Source organism: Leptopilina heterotoma, unplaced genomic scaffold (assembly GCF_015476425.1).
Source record: "Leptopilina heterotoma isolate Lh14 unplaced genomic scaffold, ASM1547642v1 Lhet_120, whole genome shotgun sequence".
Classification (NCBI taxonomy): Eukaryota; Metazoa; Arthropoda; class Insecta; order Hymenoptera; family Figitidae; genus Leptopilina; species Leptopilina heterotoma.
Window position 1 is genome coordinate 1,051,268 of NW_025110838.1, and position 23,890 is coordinate 1,075,157.

General features: G+C 26.0%; 1 protein-coding gene across 6 annotated transcripts in view; it reads right to left on the minus strand.

Moving 5' to 3' along the window:
* The window catches only part of LOC122510450 (protein tincar), a 91,441-nt gene that overhangs the window by 66,888 nt on the left and 663 nt on the right, over positions 1-23,890 (minus strand). The gene's annotated exons all lie outside the window — the stretch shown is intronic.

Genomic DNA, 23,890 nt, shown 5'->3' on the forward strand with positions numbered 1-23,890 from the left:
AAGAAGTAGAAAATTGTTTACGAATTAGAAGAAACGACAATTACTTGAAAATAAAAATTTTACAATTAAAAAATAATACATAATTTGAAATCATGTCTTAAAATAACAAAAGTCGAGAGTTTTAATTCAAATAATAATAAATGTACTCTAAAATTCTATTATTCGATCTATTTTTTAAAATGAGACTTTTACGGATTATTAAAAATTCAACGCGCCGTCTGTTTGTTATACTTTGAAATTCGTCGTTCGCCTTAGAGAAAATGTTAATGTGACATGTGAAAGATCGATGTTTAAAACGAACTTAAACCCCATGTCATGATTTCTACACTCTGCCTTCAAATTCGTTGCAATTACCATTTATCTTTTAGTTTTTCTTATCGATTTCCAATATCTTCAACTTCAATTTCCATTTACCGTACATAGATTACCAATTCACATTGAAATTCCCACTTCCTCTTATCCATTGAAAGTAAAAGCAGGTTACATTTAAAATTATGATCAATTTAGATTATACTATGGTAACAGGTGATGGAGAATGATTTTTTTATTCATCCGCAGGAATCGCGGGAATTCCCGACAGAAAGCGAATAAGTCAAATCGAATTAATCAATCACTCCCGAAAAGATTTGCTCCTTTTTTTAGTAATTTTTATTAATTTTTTACATTTTGGAATAATTTTTTTTTTCTAGAATTTGTAAAAATTATAATTTTTCAATAAATAATAATTTAAGCAAATTCTTAAATTTTTTATAACAAACATAAAAATACCTTAAAAATTAATTAAAAAAAGTGTAAAGGTTTCTGAAAAAATACTTGACAGTATTAAAAAAGAAATATAATAAAAAAATAACAAATATAATTAAAAAGATTACTATATAATTTTTATTCACTCTCTCGAATCATAAAAGTGTTATTCAATCAATTATTCTTCATAAATAAAAAAAAAATTTTTTTTATGACAGATTGAAGTCTATAGAATGAAATCGAACATTATTTGCGAAAAGCTTTAGAATCAAACCTTCCCAAAATGTCTGTAGCGTATATACTCTGAATAATTAGCTTCGTATTGACCTTTGTTGAGTAAGGGTCGAACTCTGAAAAGCTTTCACCTGGTTCATGAATTACAATGCACGTAACGAATGCACAACCCTTTCCTATTAACGGCATGCAATCCACTACAAAATAAAAAAATGGAAGAAATATTTCACACCATCCTTCAATGTCAATAAAATAAATCACATTCTATGTAAATAGGAAAAATTATATCCAATAGTAACTTTTTTTTGCTCACAAAAAAAAGATTTACATATATGAGGCTACAAATTCGATAAACCGTATAGAATTTTTTTCCACATTCGTTAACTACACTGATTAGTATTATTAACAATAAAATTTTTTTTTAATTTAAGAACTTTTTCTTTAAAGACATTTTGTCTTTGACATTGACTTTGATTTTTACTTTGATTCTCACGTTTATTTTTAAAGTCAATGTCAAAGTGAAACTCATATTGAAAATCAATGTCAAATTACAAAATTGTACTCCACGTGTACCCTTAATTTAATAATATTATTAACTTTAAAAATTAAAAAGCTGAAAAAATAAAAACTTAGGTAATAATAAAAGATAATTACTATAATTTAAATAGTATTAGTAAAAATGAATTAAATTTACTACTTTATTTAAGTAAATGTAATTGTATTAATAATAATTAATAATTTGTATTAATATTATTATTGATATTTAATCAGGAAATCTTGATTTAATGCAATTAAATTAATACTATAAATGAGCTAAAAGAGCTAAAAATATTAAGTATGAAAGCAAATATGGTTTTGTTAATTTTTTAGAGCCATTAAATTAAAGTGAAAGACGACTCTAAATTGAAACAATGAACCTTCTTTGGAAATTATTTAAAATAGCAAAATAGAAATTAAGAACTGAATGCGGAGTATAATTAAAATAATTTAAATCCGAGCTTCTCTATCGCCATTGAGGAATGAAATGCGAGAAAGTAACAAGCAAGGAATACAAGGAGCAAAAAGGTATAGTAATAATTAAATTCAACGAAGCAGGATAATGACGAGAGGGAAAAGAGCGAATGTATACAAGAGTTGAAATTTTATATAATCGATTGACTAGAGAAGAGGAAGATCGAGTGAAGAAGTGAGCTTTTTTGCAGGTGCAAAAAAAAGGAAGTGTATGAGGTGAACAAGAGAAGTTCTGTTGAGAGTTTCAAAATGGGGGAAAGGGTTAATGATTCTCGAACGTAGAGAGGAGAGATATATAAGAGAGTTTATATACATATATATACTATATGAGGTTAGGTAGCTTTTATCGTATTTTTTTTTTTTTTTTTTTTTTGCTTAGGCTACTTTTTTTACAGAGTAGTTTCCTTGTTCATTTCGCCCTCACACTTTCCGCTTAACTTAATGGAATGATCAATATTGTTGCTTGATTACAAGTTAATGATTCGTCGGAATCCATTTACCACATGTCATTACTAGAATATAATCGCACGCCTTTTGTTCTGTTTATTTAATTTATTATTTATCAATTTTTCTTTTATATCGATTATTAGATTTATTGTTCTATTGCGATTGTGAATTAAATTTAATTTATTGTTGAGGGTATTTATTCTTTTTCTTTTCTTTTCTAAATTTATTATTTAATTCACTGTTCCAAGAATTTATTACTTCTTTTATTTTTATTTTTTTAAATTTATTATTTAATTGATTTTTCTGTCAATTTATAAATTAGTTGATTGTTCTGAAAATTTATTATTTATAAAAATATTCTTAGAATTTATTATTTATAAAAATATTCTTAGAATTTATTATTTTTAATTCATTAGTTCCGACTATTTTTTATTTCATTTAATGTTTGAAAAAATTAATTCTTTAATAGAATTTTTAAAAAAATTCAGTTTTTTACTTAATGTTACAAAAAATTATTCTTTAATATAATGTCAAAAGAAAAATTTAATTCATAGTAGAAAAATGATTATTTAATTTGTTGTAAAATAAATTAATTACTAATTATAATGTTCAAGAATTTTATTAATTATTAAATTCAGTTTTTAATAGAACTCAATTTAAATTTTTAAATCAATGTCTGATCGAAAAAATTTGTTTATTGACAAAGTATTAAGAACTTTTATTTAATTAAAAGTAGTAAATACTAATTTTATTAATTAGTAGGAGTTGTAAAAAAGATTTTTTTTGTCAGACAACATTAATTTTTAATATTTCTAACAAAATATTGTTTCTTAACATCAGTAGTCGAAAACGTTTTCGGTCAGACAAGTATAAATTCTTCTAATCTTAATCTGAATCATGATTTTGATTTTTAATTTCAGTAGTAAAGATTCTTTTTGGTCAGACAACTATAAATTCTTTTTATTATAATTTCTACCATGAATATTCTTTTTTAATTTCAGTAAGAAAAATGAAAAGCCTTTGTGATCACACAACATTTAATTCTTATTTTCCTAGCAAAATATTGTGTGTCATTGTATTCAGTAGTAAAGCAGGATTATGGTCAGACAATTATTTTTTAATATTTAAAAAAAAATATATTTTTTACTTTATTAAAAATATAAATGAAAACTAAAAAGTAGTAAAGTACAGTTTTAGTCAGACGAATATATTTTTAGTTCCCATAATTTTATGGAATACACTTTTATATTTTATGGACACTTTGATATTTTTATATTTATCGTAAGTAGTAGAGGTCACGTTTTGTCAGACATTAAAGTTCATTTATTGTAATATTTTCTTTTAGTGAAAAGAACGCTACACATCAAGACAAAAATTTTCCAATGGAAAAAAATCTCAAAGCAAAATATTCCTAAAAGTCTGACTGAAATTGCTTTTCACTGATTGTTGACAAAGCTAGCGTTGCTTAAATTCTTGTTATAATTCCTATTAGAGGAAAAAGTGTCTCACAGACAGAAAAAAATTCCCAATAACGAAAAAATTCCCAAAAAGTCTGACTAAAATTGACATTTACTACTTGTACATTTACTACTAAAGTAAGCTTTCTGCACAAGTAGTAAAAGACAATTTTAGTCAGACTTTTTTTCAAAACTAATTATAATTTTTAAACTTTGGAATTAATTTTATATTTCAGTGGTAAAGGTCTGTTTTCGTCAGACAAGACATTGGATTCCAGTGAATTTCCTCTCCCTCCAATTTTTTTTTTTATATCAAACTGCGATCATTCTCGTCTGATATTGTACACCGATAACATAAGAGGCATTATTTTCTTTTCCTTCTTTTTTTCTTCTTAGAAAATACACCACAAAAGAGGATTTCTGGTTTGTGGATAACAGGAATCTGTGCATTTTGGTTCCAAAGAATGAAGATAAGAGGAAGATGGACTTGGTGTTGTATTGTACAAAGCAGACAACAAATATACGCTGAAAGGTTTACGTTTGAAAAAGGGTGACCAAAGAGAAAATAAGAGAGAGAGAGAGAGAAAATAGTGAAAACAGCTAGACACCCTATTTTCTTTACGACTTCGACTTTAACTCAAACGAATTCCGCGTTGTCTGTTTCGCGATGCAATTTTCATGCTGGATGAATAGACTAAAATTGTCTCGAGACTTGCAAAAAAGGAAATTCGTGAATTGTTGTAGATCGTGGAAGAAAGTGCAAAAAGAAAATAAGAAAAGATGAAATTACCAAGATCTCGTGACTTGAAGAATAATAATGAAATACAACAAAACAATGTTAGATAAATAGAAGAAAAAAAAATTGAAAAAAAGTTTTAAATAAAGAAGAGAAAAGTTTGGTGGATGTAAATTGAAGAAGGTTTATTTCCTGACTTTTCACTCTCACTCTTCCTAAAGAAATATAAATCCCCATTGCTGCAATTCATTTTCAGGGTGCCTGAATTCTTCCAATTATAGAAATGTTTCGAGGTGGAGAGAGAGACAGAGTTATTTTCCTTGGAAAATCACTTTCCATTATTTTAAAGTTTCGTAGAATATTCTATAATTGTTTTCTTGAAAACGAAGATTCCCTTTATCGATATCGGTATGCAGTTTGGTGGTCGCAATAATGAATTTTCTATTATTGTCGAGAGAGCATTGACTCTGTCAGAGATCTCGAGATTATGTTATTCGAAGTAGCTTCTAGACTTTTATTTTTGTTTCGTTAAATTATTTTTGGTCAAGGAGACAATGACCTTGTGAATTAAATAACTAATTAACGAAGTTAGAAATCAGATAACAAGTGACGATAATTAACAAGTACATCTCTTAGTACTCAACACTTATCAACTATCTTTTTACTTTTCTTTTGGATTTTAATTTAATTTAAATTTTCCCTTTCATTTTACATTAATTTCGTTAATGCAAAATATTTGAAAAATATTTTATTCAATTAAATATTCAACATTAATATAATAAAGAAAAAGAATATTTCTATTTTTACCTATAAAAAAATCAATTTTGTTTTAAATTTTATACGTTTATTTTCCTCTCAATCATTCTTGACAAGAACAAAAAAAAATTAAAATTATTATTTTCTCGGAAATGGAGAAAATTGGATTGAAAACTGTAGAAAACTTGTTTTTTTTGTCACTGTCACAAAAATGTGATTTATGGGAAGAAACATTTTTTTATCTCAAAAATATAAGAGTGAGAGAGAGGGAGGGAGTTTGAAAATTTTTCACAGAGCATTCTTGAGATGAGACTTTGTAAACTTTTCTCGAATGTCCTCTCAAGGAATCAAAAAAAAAGAAGAAAAAAATATGAAAAGAAAAAAGACGACGCTTAAATATTCGGGAAGATTTTGAAACTTTCTTAAACCTTTTTGTGAAGACTTTTAATAAATCTATAGAGTTCAATAATATCTATATGCGGAAGAAAAAAAGGGGGGCAGAGTATCAAAGACTTACCTAAAGTTCTAAAGAAGATTCTAGAAAAGTTGTTTAAAAGTGGTTGAAAAAAATATAATATTTCATTGAAATTTACAACTTGTCTAACTTTATTATTTGTCACTTTTGGAGCAATTTTTTTGTCTTACAATTCTTATCAAATGAGAAAGTATTATTTTTATTTTTTTAGAAATTTTTGGAAATTTTTTTTCAGATAAATTAAGAAACAATTTTTTTTTATATAATTTATGAAAATTAAAATCTTTTATAAAAAAAAATGAAGTACCAAAAGAAAATAAAAAATAAAATAATTTTGTTTTTTAGTAGTAAAGGTTTATTTTCATCAGACAACCAAACGAGGAAATTGAAATAAAACTGTTTTTTAATATAGTAATGAAACAATTTACGTCAAGTAAAATGTTCTTTTTGTACTGTTTTAGTTAGTGGTCAGACAAAAATGATTACTTTTCATATTTAGTGTAACTAGTAATGAAAAATTTTTTTTAGGAAAAATACTTTACTTTTAATGAATTTCGTTTTTTAAATTTTAGTTGTAAATGGTGTTTTTCGAGCAGATAACTATGAATTTTTGTTATTTTAATTTTTATTCAATTTTATTTTTCAACTTTAGTAGAGTAGAGCTTTTTTGGTCAGACAAATTTAAATTCTTATTTTTCTATTCAAATAATTTTTGTTTAATTTCAGTAGTAAGATGTGTTTTTGGTCAGACAACTGCAAACTCTTGATATTCTAATTTTTATTAGAATTTCAATTTTTAATTTTAGTAGTATAAAGCCTTTTGGGTCAGACAACTTTAAATTTTTAGTTTTCTCTCAAAACATTTTTTTTATCTTTAGCAGTAAACGACGTTTTCGGACAAAGAAATAAAACTCTTATTAATTTCCATTTTTATCTAAATTTTCTTTTTTAATTTCAGTAGTATAGAGCCTTTTTAGTCAGACAACTTTAAATTCTTATTTTTCTATTGAAATATTATTTTTTAACTTCAGTAGTAAGGTGTATTTTTGTCCAGACAACTGTTAACTCTTGTTATTTGAACTTTTATCATAATTTTATTTTTTAATTTTAGTAGTATGAAACCTCTTTGGTCAGACAGCAATTATTTATGATATTTCTTTAAATTATTGTGATTTTTCCATCTGAATTTTATTTTTGTTAAATTTTAGTAGTAAGTAGCCTTTTTTTGTCAGACAATATTAAATTACCTTCATTTTTCAATCTAAATGTTATTTTTCTTTTTATATTTCTATTTAATCTTTGAGTGGAAATTGACATTTTTACTCGCAGTTAATTATTTTCTTCGTCAGTCAAAATGTTTTAAATTGCTTTTATTTTACTACTGGTAAAAATTGATAATTGTGAGGTAAAATTTATCAATTTTTCTTATTTTGTATCAATAGTAAAGAGCGTCTTTTTTGAGACAACATTATTTTCTTAAATTTCTATCAAAATATTATTTCGTTTTAGCTTCAGTAGTAAAAGCAGTATTTGGTCAGACAACATTAAATTTTTTTTTCCTATAAGCAAGCAAACTTTAGAAACAGCTAAAAATATTTCATATAAAAATTTATATCTTGTCTAACTTGTCTTTTTGTCACTTAGAACATTTTTTTTTACAGAAACAAAACAAAATATTATTCTACAATTTAGAAAATTTATTCAACTGATATTGAAAAAAAAACTAAAAACAGACAGAATTTTTCGGTTAATAATTTCTAAACGAAAATTCAGAATTTAGATTTTTTTCTTTGGCAAGCTCGTTCACAGATGTATAAATATAAAAAAAATTAAATAATTTTACTATAATTTTTAAAAAAGAAAAAATGTAATTCCCTGAGTGGAAAAAATAGACGACTTTTATTATTATCATTTTTTTTCAAGCCTAGGCTATAGAATTAATTCGAGGGATTTGAAATCTCTTCAGAGAGAGAGAGAGAGAGAGACATACAGAGGGAAATCCTCACAGTGTCTATCAATTTTTTCACGATTCGTCAGCCTGACCAAATACGACGTTCGGATGTAAAATCTCTCCCCAAAACTTCTTCCATCATACCAAAAAGTTGGTGGCAACAGACATCCCTTGCAAATCCTATTTGTCGGAACAATAGAAAAGTCGGTGAGCTTATACTGTTCCCTCTTTACTCTCTCTCTCTCTCTCCTTCTCTCTTTATACGATTGTAAGTAGAAAGCACAAAATCGTGAGCGACGAGTTGAATAAGACGGCAAACTCTTGGCTTTTGTTCCTTTATACACTTGTCAGATAGGTAGAAACTGCTTCTGACACGCCGATCACACCACATTGGGAATGTTATATAGAGTATAAACATATATAGTTTGTGGTGAATGTCGATGCAGTTTCGATGCCTCGAAAACAATATGTACGTCGACGCCTTCTCTTCTCTTATCAGTTATTAATGACGAGAAGAGCAACAGGAAACGTGCCCTATCGCACTAATGTGGGCAGACGATTCTATATAATATAAAATAGACGACAAAAACCAACGTTTATTTAATATTTATGTTCATATTCTCAGAATCGAGCTTTCTAAATAACACACAATTATTTTGTGATGCTTATCAAAAGAAAGTCAATGGCCTTGTGCTATTTTCTACTTCAATCAGAGTAAATGGAATTTTTTTTCTCTTACTCTAAAAGTAGCCTTCTTTTCTCCCTTTTTATTTATTCTTCTACTTCCTTACTATTTCGTTTATAAATTTTATTTATATATTTTTATTATTGCTTCCTAGTTAGCATTATTTTTAATTTATTATTAAATTTTTATCAATATTATTTATTTATATTTTTTATTTATTTCCTTCTTTTTGTACGTACTCTTTATTCATTTCATTAATTTATGTTTACTTTCATATGTCTGACTGCAACTTACCTTTACTACTGATAGAAAAACAACAAGAATTGAATGTCATGTCTGACTAAAAATTACTTTTACTACTTACTAATAATTTCTTATTACTTTAACACTTTATTCATTTTTTAAGAATTTGTCTGACTAAAACAGTTTTTACTACTTCTCAAGAACCAAAATTAGTAAAATTAATTACAAAAAAAAAATGAAAAATAAAAATCATTTGTCTGACTGCAACTTACTTTTACTACTAATAGAAAAATTACAAAGAATATAATGTCATGTCTGACTAAAAATTACTTTTACTACTGTTAAGGAACAATGAATTATTTTTATTTTTGAACAAAAGTAATTTAAACGCTTTTCTAACAAAAATCGACACTTTCGAATTATTTACTTTATTTTTATTCTATGCTATTTCATTAAATCCATTAAATTTATTTACTTCATTTCTCTTATTTTTTCAAAATAATAAAAAATTTCCTCAATAATCTCTAATTGCCACTTTACTCAACGATAAACGTCAAGAGAAAATCACGTTTTTATCTTCTTGTATGAGATAAAAAAAAATTGCGAGATTATTCCCTTCCTATTGCAATCTGGATTATGACTCTTATGTTTTAGTTTTTCTCCTTTCTTCCCTGAAGCGTTTATTCTAGAATTTGAAAATCTTTTCTCTACACTTGCTTTTTTTTGAAATACTAATTCTTTTAGTAGCTTTTCCGCTCTTTAAAAATATATAAATAGACAATAAAATTTATTTTTCTTGTTTCGGTTCAAGATATTTAGCGAAAAAATAAATTTAGAAACGTATTCATCTTCTAAAAATAGAAAAATAAATTTATCAACGTTTTTCAGTCGTAAAAGAAAGAAAAAACTAATTTGTAAAATTTTGACAGCGAAAAGAAAGAAAAAATAAACTCACAAACATTTCTGTCGTCTAAATAAAATATTTGTCTGACTAAAACTGTTTTTTACTACTTGTTAGCACTAAAAATTGGTAAATTAATTAATAAAGAAAACTAATACAAAACGAAATGGAAAATTATTTTTTAAAATTATTTTGTCTGAATTTAACATACTTTTACTGCTGATGAAAAAACATATAATTTAATGTTTTTATTTTTTTAATTAAAAGCATTCTTAATGTTTGTCTGACAGAAATCGACTTTTACTACTGCCTCTAAACTGACAACAAGTTTGAAAGTTTCATCTGATTAAAATTAACTTTTACTATTACTGAACAAATGAATTAAATTTGTCGTGACAAATAAAAGTCGACGACAAGTTGAAAATTGTTTCGTCAAACAGTATTTTACTACTGATTATAAATTTACAGAAATTTGAAAATGTTAATGTCTGACTAATTTTGACTTTTACTACTTTTAAAAAAGTATAAACTACTGTTTATAAACTTACAGAAATTTTAAAATGTTAAAGTCTAAGTTTGACTTTTACTACTTATTAAAAATACCAAACAGCTTAGACCAGTTCAAGTAATACAAGTTCTGTCTGACTAAAACTCACTGTTACCACTGGTACTAAATTTTTAAAAATGTCATCACTTAGCAGTAAAATTTTCAAACATTTTTCTAACGTATCAATAAAAAACCATTTTAATTTTCAAATTACATAAAAAGTACCAAAAAAAATCTTTGGTCACAAAAATCACCTTTTGTCTCAGAAATTTTGTAGAGATTAAAAAAAATAAAAAAAAATAAATGGATACCTACGGTTCATATAGTTTTCTGCGATATCTTATAACTAAATATATCTATATACGAGGTGGGTGATCTTTACCAGTGTAAATCTTCTCTCTTACACTTACCACATGTGTCAGTCTTTATTGCTTTTCGAAGTGTGATGAATGACACAGCTTGCTCTTAAAAATATTTTTCTAGACCGCTACCTCGGATATTTGATGCTTATTGCTTATGGTTTATATAACCTTTCACAAATTTCTTTCAATTAATACAAAAATATACTAAAAAACACAGCATAATTAATCATTTCTTTCATTTTCGATTTTGAGGGTATAAATTATTTTTGTATTATTTATTATCATTGTATATATTATTTTCTCCGTTTTATTGAGTATATTTTTTGTCATTATCATTTTTATATTATTATTTTTGTTATACCTAATTATTATTATTATTCGACATTATTATTATATTTCTGTTATTTGCTTTTATTGATTAATTACCATTCAATACAATTAATTACTTTTCCGTTATCACCAATAATTGTTTATTGTTGATTTTCTCACTCTTCAATAATTCGCTAATTATTTTTCTTCCGATTAATTAATATTATATTAAACCGATTGCGTACTATTAATTGGAAAATTAAAACTAAAATTCTGATATTAAAAAATTTTAATTTTGTCTCTACTTTTTATAATTAAAAATTCTATAATTCTGTAAATCTAATTTCTAATTTAAAAATTAAATTTATTTTTTTTCTGATTTGATAGTAGCCTATAATTTTTTTTTCCTTTTTTTGTATATCTACTTTTGGAGATATTCTTGTCTGTCCGAAAAGATACGTTTTTTACTTAATCTAAAATAAATAGTACTTAAACTAAGGTTTTACCAAAAATTATCTTTAACTACTTGTTCTAAAATAAATAGATTTTAAATTATTGTCTGAACAAAACGTATATTTTACTACTTATTCTAAAAGAAATATTAAATAGTGTTTAAATTACAGTCTGACCAAAAACTTACTTTTTCTATTTATTTAAAAGTAAAAAAATAGTATTTAAATTATTGTCTGACCTAAAAGATACTTTTACTACTTATTCTAAAGTAAATAGATTTTTTATTATTGCCTCGTTAATTTTTGTAAATAAATAAATGAAATATAATTAATAATATTATTCTTGCAATAAATATTTCTAATAAAAAATAATATTTACACTTGCAAATAAAATAAAAACAATATAAATTATTATTGTACTTGAATCATGAATTTGAAAAAGAGGAAAAAAATTAATAAGCAAGCATTAAAAAAAAGTCGATCTCAAGAATGCACGTGTGGGAAAAGAAAAGGGTTATAAGGACAATGTCATTCAATATTTTTATTTGTCAATCATATGGATCGAGTTTCCTGCATGTATACATCTATATGGAGAGACCATATACATAGGGTTACAGTGGGTTGTACCTTTCAGGGAGATCGCAACACTTAAACTTGTCTAGTAAAGATATAGAGGATAGCATTCTTCTTAAGAACTGACGGTTAGTGAGCACGTTAGGTACTTATTTTTCGAGAGATCGATTTCTTCGAGATTAGGGGAATGAATGTGTATTTCACCTTCCACGCCCGTATTTACTTTCCTGCTCCATTGAATCCACTGAAGATAATAATGTATTCCCGACTGCAAACCGTGTATCACTCCTTGAACCCTCTTTTCTATATATATAAGTATAGTAGCGCACTTATTTCGCCTCTGACTCTGACCACTCGCCCTTCTTTGTTAATTTTCTCCCCAAGGGCATTGAGAAAATTCAGCAGACACGAAAAACCCCTGGAAAATCGGACGCTACGATGGTAACTGTCACTAATTGCAGGAGGAAACTAGTAGACTAGTGATGGTAAATACTATAGCAATAATAGTAGTAAATAAATACTATTTTTATTACTATCATTACTATTATTTTGTATTTTACTATTATTATTATCATCGTTATTATTTTTATTATTAACTTCAGAATTTTAATAGTAATTACTAGTAATGTTAGTAGTAAAAATAGTAATTAATAAATACAAGTAAATAGTCACTACCAGTAATAGTCAACACTACAAGTAGTAGTAAATACCAGTAAATAGTCACTACCAGTAATAATAAATACTACTACTAGTAGTAGTATTAGTAGTAAATACCAATAATAGTAAACACTACTAGTAGTAGTATTAGTAGTAAATACCAATAATAGTAAACACTACTAGTAGTAAATACCAATAATAGTAAACACTACTAGTAGTAAATACCAGTAAATAGTTACTACCAGTAATAATAAATGCTACTAGTAATAGTATTAAATACCAGTAAATAGTCATTACCAGTAATATTAAATACTAGTAGTGGTAAATACCAGAAAATTGTAACTACAAGTAATAGTAAATACCAGTTAATAATCACTAGCAATAATAGTAAACTCTAGTTATAGTGAATATCAGTAGTAGTAACTATCAGCAATAGTTACCACTAGTAGTGGTTAATACCAGTAGTATCTATCAATAATAGTAACCACCAGAAATTTTAAATACCACAAATATCCACTTTGCTTTTTTTCAATTAGGAAAGCAAATAAATTTACAACGTCCCTGAATAATAAATAAACGTTCCCTCGAGATATGACATTTTTCCCACTACAAGGAAAAAAATAGCAATCTTCTTTTATTGCTAGTTATATCAACCTTATTTTATATTTATTTCAAAAAAAAAAAAATCCAACCCTCGAAATTTAGTTTCATAGAGAAAAAAACATGGATTTTACCATTTTTATATCCCCTTGTCGAGATTATGATAATTTTCCTCGATTTTCACTGTACAAAATTTGTAAAATATTTTCTTGGAAAAAATAAAATATAATATTTTTCTCTTTAAGGCGCGGTTTTATTAAATTTTTGGAGAAATTTTTGTTTTTAATGAAAATTTAACGAGTGAAATGGATCTATAGGGCATTAAATACGCATATTTGGTGTCTGTCTGCGTATATATCGCAAGAGAGGAAATTGGTATGGACACTTTCCGGCATAAAAGATATGCCCTCTGTATCCTGAACAATTTGTCATCCAAACTGAAAACATTGCGGGATCATTACCTGTTGGGTCCGTGCATTCTTCAAAAAGAAAAAAAAAAAAAGAGGGTCGTAAAATTGTCCAAGCTGGGGAAAAGTGATAAATGTAGTCGTTTTATGGCTCGCGGTATATTACATGTAAAATTCGAGTGTGTGTTTCGCTTTTCAAAAAAAAAAAAAAAAAAAAATAGAGAGAGAAAAAAACGTTTGAATTCTCTTTCCCCTCTAAAAATATTTTTTATAATTTTATTTTTCATAGCTTAATGAGTCAATAAATTTATAAATTAATAATCAAACGTTCAATTAAACAAAATAATTCAACTGAAATTAAACAAACGATTCCTTAATAAATAATAAATTAGTAAATACTGGATCTGGTATAATAAATATTTCAAAGCTTTGATTAAATAAATGATTTAATAAAATAATTCGGAAACATTGTAATTATTATTGTAAATATTAAAAATATTTTTCCATGTTTTTTCACATTTTTGTCTCATAAATTTATTATATAAATATAAAACTAATGAAAAAAAAAATTGTAACATAGAAAAGAAACAATCTCTTTGTAGAGAAAGGAATAAAGTTTTCAGTCTCATGGTTATCCAATCAATTGTGTGTACTTTTTTTCTCTCCTCTTTTTTTTATATTATTTTTATGCCTTTTTGCATAAAAGCTTATACTTGTTGAACGAATTTTCAATGAACTCGTTCTGCCGTCGTTGCGTCGTGAAAAAGGAAAGTAAAAGAAAAAACGTTGCAAGAAAAGATAATAGAAATGAAAATGCATTATTTCATAACCGTTCACAGTCAACTAAAAGTTCTCACTTAAATTGAAAGAAAAACTCTCTTTGGCACACAGCACCATTGCGAATTTTTTTTTTATAAAAAAAGTTCTCGTTTTAACGATTGTATGAATTTCACGCCCGTTTACTGGCATTATACACAAACACACAGACAGATTTTGCAACTTGCAATCTGTCTTTTAAAAAACAATTTATTATCCTTAATTTTTACATACAAATTTATAAATTTTGTTTTAGCAACTTTTTTTTAACGATTTTTTTTATTTTAATTCTTTCATTATAAATACTTTTTCGGTTTTTGAAAATTTTCTTTTGTTTCTAAAAACTTTTTTTATCAAGAACTTTTAATTTTTATTTATTCTAATAAAAAATGTTTTAATAACAATGAACCAAAATTAATAATTTAGCAAAAAAAAATTCCTAGTATAAAAATAACATTTTAGTCTTTTTTCTAAAAAATCGAATAAATTCTGTATTCATTCGATAGAAATTTAGATTTAAAAAAATACACAAATAGTGATTGATAAGAAAAATGTGTAATAAAAAGTTTTTGAAAGAAGGACGACAAGATCAATGAATGGAATCTTATCGACTACTATTTTGTTCATTGAGTCGTTAAATCTCGAGTTTTTCTTTTCCACGACAATGGAAGACAGATATAAAGTTTATCGGAGGATTTTCTCGCGGAAACCTCTCCTTGTCAGTAGGTGATGTGCAGTATGAGTCAGACCTGTCACCATGGCTACCAAGTGTATATCCCTCTGACAAGCTTCACACCATGGTACTCGCACTATATCCGCAATATATATAGAAATTTCTCTCTCTCTCTCTCTCTTTCTCTCTTTAGACGACGGACGAGAGATTATGCTTCAAGGAAGATAAAAGGGGAAATACGGGGATCGTTCATCTCTACTCTAACCAAAAAAAGTAGAAAAAGGGTAAAAAAAACTGTGTATACTTTAAATGAATGAGAACGATAACACACCTGCCTAAATGTTCTCTTTTGATAAATTATATTCACACGGAACACCTGACATTAGAATTTTAAAAGAAAAATACTAAATTTCACTGCTATGTCTGACTGAAATTTGGTTGCACTACTGAGGGGAGAAAAGAAGAAACTGGAAGTGGTTTGTCTGACTATAAATTGTTTTATCACTTACTACATAGATATAGTTTACTATATATATATTATTTACTACTATTTACTACTATATATTACTACTATTTACTACTGTAATAATAAATAAAGTATTTTGTCTGACTATAAATTTTTTTACTACTTGATATCTACAATTTACTATTGAGAATTACAATTTACTATTCAGAAAGTATTTTATACTTTCTGCTGTTTAAAAAGTATTATTTTTCCCTCTAATAGTGTTAAAAATAGTAAAATTGTTAAAATTAGTAGTAAATGTAACTGTTTAGTCAGACAATAATTTAAATACAATTTAGTAATTTATTTTAAAATAAGTAGTAAAACTAGCTTGTTAGTCAGACAATAATTAAAATACTTTTTATTTTAGAATCAGTGAAAAAAGTAACTTAGTGGTCAGACAAAAATTTAAATACTATTTATTTTAGAATAAGTAGAGAAAGTAACTATTTGGTCAGACAATAATTAAAATACTATTTATTTTAAAATAAGTAAAAAAAAACTAACTTTTCTTCAGACAATCGAAAATTTGTAATAACCTCACTAAAATTACAAAACAAAGAAAAAAATTCCAAACAGCAAAACTGCAGTTGCCTGTCATCATCAGCCTTAAGGGATCAATTTCTCGTTATCGCACGAAAGAGTCGCATCATCTGGTGCACGCGGTGAGAGTGAGATAGAAAGTTAGGGATAGATTGAGAGGAATGTTTCCCTCGGGGAGACAATATCGATCGAGAAAAAAGAAAATAAAAAGAAAAAGAGCAATCTTGAAGGGCTGCGATATACTGAATGTGTGTATATGTATATATACACATTCACATCCCTGACCAAAAGAACAAGAAGAGGGTCGGGGTTTTGGAATCCATTGATTCGTAGTGAAAACAACGTCTTGTAGTAAGGACCCCACACAATGTCTTTTGCTGCCCTCGCTCCTAACATTCTCCCCCGCGCACATCACTTCCCTACGATATGCCAAAGAAGGCGGCGCGTTAGCTACGAGCCTTATTACTCTGTACAAAATAAGAATTGAGGAGGGTTGCGCTCCAAATGTCGATTCCAAAAGGAACGACACGTTTTCAACATGTACATATATTGGCCTTCTACATAGAAACCCAAAGAATTCAAGGAAATCATCCAAAGAACTACACTCGACTATACTCTCTCTCTCTCTCTCACTCTCCTCCCTTTTCACTCATGGGATCAAAGGGCCACAGCACACACAGTGAATTGAACATTTTTCGAACCGAATTTCCTACGCAATTTGACTTATGAGATTTTTCACTTTTTGAAATTGAATCGCAAAATAAATAGGAGACGATTATTTAGAGTACAATTCACCAAGGAATTTCCAGGAATCCAGGCAGTAATTTCTGACTTTCTGTTATTTTTCAAACACTAGGGAGTGAACTGGAAATTTTCAGAAACGAGAAAATGAAATAATTAATAAGCCCTCCCCACCTTTAAAAAAAAAATTATGTGTTTTAAAAGTTTGATTAAAAAAATACTTCAACTACTTAGAATACAAAAAAATAGTATTTATATTGTTGTCTGACCAAATAGTTACTTTTACTACTTATTATACTTACTAGTTACTCTAAAATAAATAGATATTTTAATTATTGTATGACCAAAAAGTTACTTTTATTTCATATACTCAAATAAATAGGTTTCAAATTTCTGTCTGACCAAAAATCTACTTTTACTACTTATTAAAAAATAAATAAAAACAATAATTAAACTATTGTCTAACCAAAACCAACCTTTTACTACTTATTCTAAAAAAATAATAAAAATAGTTATTTAAATTTCTTTTCCGCAAAAAAATATACAATTTAATCCAAAATAAATGTTAAATATAGTTTAAATTTTTGTCGGAGCCAATAATTACTTTTTTTTACTAATTATAAAATAAAATATGTTTATATTGTTCTTTGATCAAAAAGTTACTTTCACTACTCATTCTAAAATAATTGTCAAGTATTATTGTCTAACCAAAAAAGATACATTTTCTACTTATTCTAAAATAAATAGTATTTAAATTATTGTCTGACCAACAAGTTACTTTTACTACTGATTCTTAAATAATAAGTATTTTAAGATGATTACAATTATTAAATTTGGAAAAAATAAATTTTTAATGATTTTTTCCCAAAATTTTGATTGTCTGATAGCGTTCGGGTGAGGGTGCTACAACTTAAAAATTGAAATAAAATTCTGTATTCTTCAAGATTGTCTAAGGCTCAGTCCCTACTAGAACTCAGGTGATTTTCAGACTATTAGAATTATTAAATTTGGATCAAATAATTTTTATATGAATTTTCACCAAAATTTTGATTGTCTGATAGCGTTCGGGTGAGGGTGCTACTACTTAAAAATTGAAATAAAATTCTGTATTCTTTAAGATTGTCTAAGGCTCAGTCCCTACTAGAACTCAGGTGATTTTCAGATTAATAGAATTATTAAATTTGGAAGAAATAAATTATTATTTTCGTATTTACCAAATCTTGATTGTCCGATAGCGTTTGGGTGAGGGTGCTACTACTTAAAAATTGAAATAAAATTCTGTATTCTTCAAGATTGTCTAAGGCTCAGTCCCTACTAGAACTCAGGTGATTTTCAGACTATTAGAATTATTAAATTTGGATCAAATAATTTTTATATGAATTTTCACCAAAATTTTGATTCTCTGATGGCGTTCGGGTGGACCTGCTACTACTTAAAAATTGAAATAAAATTCTGTATTCTTTAAGATTGTCTAAGGCTCAGTCCCTACTAGAACTGAGGTGATTTTCAGACTATTAGAATTATTAAATTTGGAAGAAATAATTTTTATATGAATTTTCACCAAAATTCTGATTGTCTGATAGCGTTTGGGCGAGGGTGCTACTACTTAAAAAATGAAATAAAATTCTGTATTCTTTAAGATTGTCTAAGGCTCAGTCCCTACTAGAACTCAGGTGATTTTCAGATTAATAGAATTATTAAATTTGGAAGAAATAAATTTTTAATGACTTTTTCCCAAAATTTTGATTCTCTGATAGCGATCTGGTGGACCTACTACTACTTAAAAATTGAAATAAAATTCTGTATTCTTCAAGATTGTCTAAGGCTCAGTCCCTACTAGAACTGAGGTGATTTTCAGACTATTAGAATTATTAAATTTGGAAGAAATAATTTTTTTTATGAATTTTCACCAAAATTTTGATTGTCTGATAGCCTTTGGGTGAGGGTGCTACTACTTAAAAATTGAAATAAAATTCTGTATTCTTTAAGATTGTCTAAGGCTCAGTCCCTTCTAGAACTGAGGTGATTTTCAGACTATTAGAATTATTAAATTTGGAAGAAATAATTTTTATATGAATTTTCACCAAAATTCTGATTCTCTGAAAGCGATCTGGTGGACCTACTACTACTTAAAAATTGAAATAAAATTCTGTATTCTTCAAGATTGTCTAAGGCTCAGTCCCTACTAGAACTGAGGTGATTTTCAGACTATAAGAATTATTAAATTTGGATGAAATAATTTTTATATGAATTTTCACCAAAATTTTGATTGTCTGATAGCGTTCGGGTGAGGGTGCTACTACTTAAAAATTGAAATAAAATTCTGTATTCTTTAGGATGGAGTAGAACTTAGTCCCTATTAGAACTAGAATTTTTACCTGGGTTGGCTGACCAAAAATTTAGTTTTACTTCTAATTTCAGAATAAATATTAAATAATATTTAAATTATTGTCTGACTAAAAAATTACGACTTTTTTTTTTAATACTTTTTACCACTAGGGAGAAAAGTGGTTTCTTTAAGACACAAAAAAAGTGAAGAATATTTTTTTATTTGCTTCTTCCCCTTTTAAAAAATTTAATTTTCAGACCTAGGGTCTAAAAAGTTTTTTTTTAAACCTAATCAGAGTAAAATGAGCTATTTTTACTTTAATTATAGCTACAGAGAAGCTTTTTTAATCCCTAGGGATGAAAATATCCCTTTTTAAACTCTTTAGCAAATTATTTCAGTTTCTATTCTTAAAAACGTTTGTTTTCAAATGTAGAGAGTAAAATAATTCTCTTTCAATCCTAAAATCAACTGCCACACAATTGCCATACAAATAAACAAAAAAATGTTTAAACTTTCTCAATAAAGGCGTTTTGTTAAGAAATACCGAAGATGAAGTAAAAGGATTCGAGCTATTTTCGAAGAGTGATAATAAGTTATTTAGAAAACGAAATTAACAACCTTTGGAATAGCAAAACTTTGAAAGGGACCATAACTTACGAAACTGGAAACAATACAGACTCCAGTCGAACAGCCCTTCAAACTTCTAAACGACCTCACTGGGACCAACTAAAACTACTTTTCCCAGAAACTGTTAGTAATTTGTCTCAAAAAATAGAAGAAGAAAGAGAGGAAGAAGAAGGAGGAGAAGAAGAAGAAGAAGAAGAGAGAAATAAATTCTCCCCTCGATAAACTATAATTATTCTATTTAATTAGAAAAAACTAATTATAAAACAAAAGGACTAAATTTTATTTCTAAAAAAGCATATTAAAATACATAAATGCAAATCCAAATGCAAAAGACTATTCTGATTTAATTTAAAAATGCTAATTATAAAATGAAAAACTAAATTTAATTATTAAAAAAAAGCATATTAAAATATTTATTCACTATAATGCAGAAAACAGCAATTGTTTATTCAAATATATGATAACAAATATTTTGATATAAATATTCTCGAGCCTTTGGCATTGCACTATGAATTACTAATAACCGAGGTGCAAATTATTATTCTGAATTCTCAAACCAAATGTATATCCTTTGTATCATTTGCTTTACCAGCAAAATTCGATCAATTGAATTTCCATTTAACAGATCTAGCGAATCTCGTTATCTGATTGAAATCAAACTCACGAGAGCGTCGCTGAGGTTAGAGATCACTTCAATTACAAAATTTATTATCAGTTATTTACACATTTGCATATGTTTCGATTATTGCAGAAAAAAATCCAACATGTTCTTTTCCATTTCAATTAAATTTCCACTGGTAAAATTTACATATGATTTTAATATAATTAATTAAAATTTTTATATAAATAAAACTTTTAAATGTCGTAATAAACAAAACGCTACTAATTATTTTTAAACTAAAATTAAAATAAAGTGGACAAAAAATTAATTAATAAGAATTGTAACATTGAAAGTTAAATTAAAATAACCGAACTTAAGTGAATTAAAAAAATGTTTAAGAGTTAAAAATAAAGAAAAATAAACATCACAAAAATTAAGAAAATCAAATACTAAAAATACAAGAATTTATAGAGAAAAAAAAAATTGCAATAGGTTTTATTCTGGAATTTGAAATTTAAGAAAAAATACGTGACAAGACTGATTCCTTAAAACTCGGATAAGTTGACAGGGAATGCATTTGTATTTGGGGAATTCGTTATTTCTCGGCAGGAGAAATATTTTACGACTTGGAGTGAAAGAGAGAAAGAGAGGAGGGAAAGATCTCTTGAAATTAATTGAATTCTCAGTAGTAGAACGCCGAGGAGGTCAATCGTGCTGTATGCAGGGGTCCAGTATATCGATAGAATGGGTTATATTAGGGGATGGAATAGAAAAGGAAATAGAAGGGAATACTGCTTTCATCGGAACCAAATTAAAAATTTTGATGGGAATTCTACGTGACATTCGACCATTTTGCCTTTTAACGCTATCCGATCGTTGCACTTTAACAATTGAAAATCGCCCCCCCCTGAGAAGAAAAATAAGGAGGACAGAAAAAGTATAATAAAATCTCCCCATTAACTTTAATAATTATAACCAAAAATTTTAGTAGTAAATTTTCTCTCAAAAATTTTTAGAAAGAAAACGAGATGAATCAGAAAATAAAAAATAAAGAGGAAATAAAGAAAAAAAAGTAAAATACAGTAAAAAATAAAACAGAAGTAAATAAATAAAGAAATACGATTGTCTTGTCTGACGAGAAACTGGTTTTACTACTGAAAAAACAACAAGAAATTGAATACGAAAGGTCTGATCGAATATTATTTTTACTATACTTATTTTTACATAAGAATTTGGAGCTTTGTCTTACTAAAACATTCTTTTTCCACTTCCACAATAATTGCTTTAGGAATTTTAATTTTCGAGTTAAAAAAATTCACATTACTACTGGTAAATGAACAAAAAAATTAATAGTCCTGACCGAAAATTTACTTTTACTTCTTATTTTAAAATAAATAGTATTTACATTGTCTCACAAAAAATAACTACTTATTCTAAAATAAATAATATTTATATTGTCTGACTAAAAATATACTTTTACTACTTATTAAAAAAATTAAACAGAGTTTAAATTATCGTCTGACCAAAAGTTTCTTTTTCCATTTATTATAAATTAAACACTTATTTTCCATATTGTCCGAAAATGAAAATTTTTGAATTTTTAGAAAATAAAGAAAAAAATTATACTCAAGAAAATGTTCTGTTAAATTTATTTACGAATTTCTTTAATTGCAAAATCATTCGAAAACATAAATAAATTCTTTTTTAAATAAATATTTTATTATTATTATTTTTCCATAGGAATTAAGATTTTGAAAAGTTTCAAATTCAAACCTTTTTGAAATTAAACAACTTTAAAAATAATGTTATAAAAAATGAAGATATCGATTGCTGCGAGTCAAAGACTCGGAGTGATCGATTTCTTCATTTTTTATAATAATTAAAGATGTTCGAGAGATAAAATAATTATTTTATATTATAAGAATATTGTTACTGAAACTTTTTCAAAATTATTTTCATATTCAATTATTATTTGAAATTTTAACTAAAATTAATTTTTAAATCGTTTTTTATTAGAATATTCTAAATTTATATACAAAAGTAAATTATTTATTGAATAATTGAATGTTTCTTAAAATTTAATTCTTAAAAAAAATTTTATTACCATGTTTTAAAATAATTGAATTCTTATGAAGAATTTTAATTAATTTTTTAAGAATAGTTACATTCTTCAAGGAATTCAATTAAAATTGTATTAAAAATAATTGAAATTCTGCAATGAGTTTTATTATTCATGAAAATGATTGAATTATTGAGAAGAAACTTATAAAAAATTTGTAAATAATTGAATTCCAGTGAAATTTTTATTATTTATGGAAATAATTAAATTATGTTTGCGTACAATTTTATTAAAAAAATTTTTAAATATTTGATTTGTTTTGGGTAGTTTTATAAAAATAGTAAAGATATTAAAAATTATTATTAAAATGATACAAAATAATTATTAAAATTATTATTGAAATGAGGACAATTTTTGAAAATAATTAAATTTCGAAGAAGAATTTTATTATTCATAAAAATAATTCGGATTTTGCCAAGATTTTTTTTCAATTTTTAACATAATTGAATTTTGTGATAAGAATTTAATTACCTACTTTTGAAAGTAATAGAATTTCTGTAACTTCTTCAAAATTCAATTTTTTTTGAGTGTTTTTAACTAAAATTCTTCTATAAATCCATTATTTTTAATAATTAATGTAATAGGGTAAATGCACTAGTGGTCGGACACTTAAGGATACAATCTTAAATTATGGTTTTTTTCTTGAAATAGCAAATATCTAATGTGTTTATAAGCACATTATTAATTAAAGGAGTTCTTCAGGATTAAAAATCATATAAATTTGTTACAAATAGTTGAGTATTTAATAAAATATAAACATTTTAATAAAAAATTACAAATGCTTTAGTAGTCGGACACTTTTTCCCCTTGTTTCTATAGTCGGACATCTGTCAGATATTTTGAATTTATAAAGTGAAAAAGATAATTTTTTAATTGCTATCTACTGGAAAATGGAATTAAAGCATATTAGAAGTTATTAATATAATATTTAAACCCTATAAGTTTTAATATTTATGATTAATTATCAACAAAACTTTGTGCCACTCATCGCGCTACTCGAAAATGGCTGTATCTATAGTCGGACACCATGAGTTTTAAAACATTAAATAAAATATTTCTTGTTCAATTATTTTCGAAAATAACACTATTTTAATAAAATATAAACTTCACACATTCGTCTAGTATACTTTTTAAAGTAATTATCACAATGCATTATTATTTATTTGCCAAAAAACACGAAAGTGTCCGACTACTAGTACTGTCCGACTATACCCGCACTTACCCTATATATTGACAAATTTAACTAATTTTAAAAGATTTTGAATTATTAAAACTTTTCAAAAATTTAAGTTCTTTAAAATTTCTAATTACATTCATTCAAAATTGAAATTTTATAAAATTTCAAATTAAAATCTTTTAAAGTGCATCTATTTATAAAAATTGTATCTA